This window comes from Silurus aristotelis, assembly GCF_946808225.1.
Source record: "Silurus aristotelis genome assembly, chromosome: 27".
NCBI classification, from domain to species: Eukaryota; Metazoa; Chordata; class Actinopteri; order Siluriformes; family Siluridae; genus Silurus; species Silurus aristotelis.
Genome location: NC_139600.1, coordinates 17,287,337 through 17,292,098, shown reverse-complemented (window position 1 = coordinate 17,292,098; position 4,762 = coordinate 17,287,337).

The window sequence follows — 4,762 nt, the reverse complement described above, 5'->3', positions numbered from 1 at the left end:
TGAAGGCAAAGGCTAGACATAGACAGTATATAATTGACCTGGTGCATAATGAGATTAGGATGCCACCAGGAATGGGGGTATGCCAGCAGCCCTACCCAGTCCCTAAAGCCTGTCTTTTATGTCTTTTTTAGCCTGTCTGATGGGAGCCTTAGGTTATGCAAAGACTTCTGTAAACTCAACTAGATCTCAGAATTCAAAAGCTAACACCTGATCAGATTGGATGACCTGGAGGAGAACCTGGGGAGGGCACAATTCATTTCCACATTAGACTTGATTTAAAAATACTGGCAGGTGGCCCAAACACTGAACTCTGAAAGGCTGACTGCTAAACCATGGAATGCCACCTAGAGCTGACTGGGCCCACTACCTAGGGTTCTGCATTGGCTAAGGCTTGCTAAAACTGCAATAGAAGAAGATTGCAGTCAGTGACAAGAGTACACCCGCCCCTCCTCCAAGTGCCTTTCTCATTGTTGAGAGAAACAAGATGGCGCCGCTGTGTTTGGCCTGCCACTTGCTCCTCTGTTTTCTCATGTTTTTTGCTACCGTCTCATCGTTTATTGTGTATGATCGCACCACGCTGCTGGAATTGCGTTTTATAACCAATCGCCTGTTGAATACCCAGTCCTTTAAACCACCACCGCCACTGTTGACATTAATTCCTCCTTTCCTGAGATGCCCTGTCTGTCTGCTACCAGGCAGGAAGCGCCGCAGAAGGTGTGGTCGGAGAGACGGGTTACATGCTAGGCTGAGGACTCACCTGGATTCTCCGTCTTCGAGGTGTAAAGATCAACCAGGATTTGGCAATGCTAGAAGATCGCGGGAATGCTACTGATGGCTTCGGCCGGTTGGCTCCAACACTGGCGTTCCATTTCCGTGTCCCCGCCGCGCTGAAACATCCACCTGGGGTTGTGTTCAAGGAAACCTCCGTCAAATTCCTTGTGTGACATCGTCGCCTGCCAACTTTTCCTCGTTCCGCATGGCACTTTGTAACACCAGATCGCTCAATAACAAAACATTTGTCCTCAATGATGTCATCTCCTCTCACAATCTGGATCTGTTTCTCCTCACCGAAACCTGGCTTTCCCCAGGTGACGTCAGTGCCTTTTCGGAAATCCTCCCCTCTGGTTACCTTTACCTAAACACGCCGCGGCAAACGGGTAGGGGCGGGGGGATAGCCACTATACACAGACAGTCCCTGAAGTACCGCCAGCTGTCCACTAGAGGGTAGTGTGGTCACACTCTTGACCTTAATATATCTCGTTGAGTGATTGTGTCAACTTGCGAGGTCATGGATTTTCCTATCTCTGACCATTCTCTTATACGGTTTGACATTTGTGCTGTTTCACCTGCAAAAACGTCTACTGCCCCTCATCGCCGTCACATTATTACCTCATCTACAGTCGAGGATTTTATTGCTGCCTTCTCTTTTTCTGATCTCGCCTCTACTACTGAACTGGCATCGCCTCTTTGTCCGGACCGTTTCCTCGCCTCCTTCCATACCACCTGCTCCCAGATTATGGACTCTGTCGCACCCTATAAGGTAAAGTCCACCAATGTTCCTGCGGACCCCTGGCTAAATGATACAATTTGGGCCCTCAGACGCCGGTGTAGGCAGGCTGAGCGAAAATGGAAGAAGGATAGGCTGCAGGTGTCACTCGAGATGTTTAAAAAAAAGCTGTTCATGAGTTGAAGCCAACCACCTGCCCTCTAGACGCTGTTCCTGCCAGGATTTTGAAGGAGGCTGTTGACATCATAGGTCCCATCCTTGTCTCCTTCATAAACAGCTGTTTTAGAATGGGTACTGTTCCCGCTGTTGTTAGACCGCGACTCAAGAAACCCAATGTTGATCCCTCCGCACTATCCAACTTCCGCCCTATATCTAACCTGTCATTTCTGTCGAAGTTAATGGAGAAGCTTGTTTTCACCCAGCTTCAGTCTCACCTTCAACTGCACGACATTGGTGATACATTCCAATCTGGCTTTAGGTCGAGACATAGCACTGAATCAGCATTATTGAGGGTCCACAATGACATTCTTGGAGCCCTGGATGGAAAAAGCTCTGTGGTTCTGGTGTTACTGGACCTGACCGCTGCATTTGACACCGTGGATCATGCCATCCTCATCTCTCATCTTCAGCATGTTGTTGGTCTGCAGGGTGCGGTGCTTAGTTGGTTTTCATCATACCTCACTAACAGAACTTTCTCAGTTGTGCTAAATGATCATTCTTCATCGGTTGCTCCTCTGTCATCTGGTGTGCCTCAGGGATCTATTCTTGGTCCCATTCTGTTTTCCCTCTATATGCTGCCACTTGGTCAACTCATTTCCAAACACGAAGTTCAATTTCATTTCTATGCTGACGACCTCCAGATTTATCTTCCTTTGATTCGGAGTGATAATTCTGCATTGGACCCTCTTCATAACTGCCTTCAGGATGTTAAACAATGGCTTTCCCAGAACTTCCTTCATCTGAACGAAGCAAAAACTGAATATATCCTGTTTAGCCTGGACTCACCCAGCAGTTCTCTGAGTTTTGGTCCACTAACACCACAGTTTGCGCCTACCGTGCGCAACCTGGGTGTTATTTTTGACCAAAGTATGTTATTCGAGAAACAGATCAGTGCAGTAGTGAAGGCGAGCTTTCACCAGCTAAGACTCCTCAACAAGGTAAAACCATTTCTGTCCCAAGCTGACCTCGAAAAAGCTGTACATGCCTTCATCAGCTTGAGGATTGATTACTGCAACGCTCTCTACATTGGACTCAATCATTCTCTTCTCAGTCGGTCCCAAATGGTGCAAAACGCTGCAGCACGTCTTCTCACCAACACCACAAAACGATCACACATCCCCCCGGTCCTCTGCTCGCTCCACTGGCTTCCGGTGCAGTATAGGGTGAAGTATAAGGTTTTGTTGTTCGTTTTCAAGGCCATTAATGGTCTTGCCCCGGCCTACCTCACCGAATTAATAACAGTTTACCAACCAGCCAGAACTCTCCGTTCCTCTGGACTTACCTCTCTGGTCATTCCTAAATTCCTATATAAAAAGTTTAGTGGTCGGTCATTTTCCGTCCAGGGACCAAAGCTGTGGAACGCACTCCCAGCTCACATCCGATCCATCACTGTGCTGAGTGTTTTTAAATCACAGTTAAAAACTTTTTTATTCATACAAGCTTTTAACACGTAGCCCTGCTTCACTGCTATTTTACTTATATTTTGTGTTCTTATATTTTTTAATTTTAATATTTCTTATATTTTTATTGATTGTGTTGTTTTTCCTGAAAAGTGCCTTGTGCTTCTTTTGGTTGCTGTACAGGCGCTATACAAATTAAGCTTGATTGATTGATTGATTGAGAACTGAGGAGGGGGTACTCCAAACACAACTGCTGGCAGAGTTCTGAACGGACAGCACCAGATCAGCACCACTGTTGTGGAGAGCCAGCAAGCACATGAGAGAGGGGGAGGTGGAGCAATTGAACACAGGTGGTGAATGCTGATGACTGCAGCAGCTCCTAACCATCTCTGAGAAGAGGATAATATAAGGAGGAGAATATAAAAGGGAGCCGTGGCAGCAGTGGCAAGTTTAATTTCCAAACTAATACTGTATGTTTTTCCCCCTTTTTTTTAACTGGCAGTAGTGAGAACAACATTTCCCTCCAGGCTCGCCTCCGGCACCTCAACAGGAGATCTCCACCTGGCCCCACGGAAGACTCCCCTTACCTGTCATGGCTGTAAGCTACATGTAGCCTTACCACATCCTTCCTTACTTCTCAAAGCCAATGAAGGTCTCCATTCTTGCCCATCTCCTTGCCCAAATAAAGATCACCTTCATATTCACACATCTTGACTCCAGTGTGTTTACATTCTGTCCATCACTGCAGCAAGTCACTACAGTACATGTGTGTGTGTTTGTGTGTGTGTGTGTGTGTGTGTGTGTGTGTGTGTGTGTGTGTGTGTGTATTAACAATATCATTACAGTGTTACAGATTGTAATTTAGATTAGATGAAAAATTAAGAATAAGAGGATTAGATTAACAAGAGGTGTGAATGAGACGCTGTGATCAGTGTGAAAATCTCATTTCCCTGCTCTGTCAAACACACACACACACACACACACACACACACACACACACACACACACACACACACACACACACACACACACAATCCCCTTTTCCCACTAGCAGACTATAATTCCCACATTTACACTTGTCTCTGCTTCTGTCTCTCACCTCTCAGGAGGACGACCACATTTTCCCTCTGAGGTTTTAAGAGGTAACGCACACACATGCACACACGCACACACACACACACACACACACACACACACACACACACACACACACACACACACACACTCCAGACACACACACACACACACACACACACACACACACACACACACACACAATGAATTGCGAATGAGTTATGACAGTGTGATGTCACCAGGTGTCATTAGGCCACTCAGACATGACAAGATCGAGCAATTCACTCAGCCTTCATCCATCTACACTTACTGCCCCTCCCCCATATCCCCATCACCTTCTTCTCCCCCCATCACCCCCTCTCCCCCACCATTCATTCATTTAGGCTTTTAGACTTGCTCTGCTTTTCCATGTAGTCACAGCGCCACCTATAGCTCTGTGTGTGTGTGTGTGTGTGTGTGTAGAGAGAGTGAGAAAAAACATGTGTATATCAGTGATTCCTTCTGTCTGTTCTGAGACAAAAAGGAACAAAGAGAGAAAAGGATAGTTTATAAAAAGGAATAA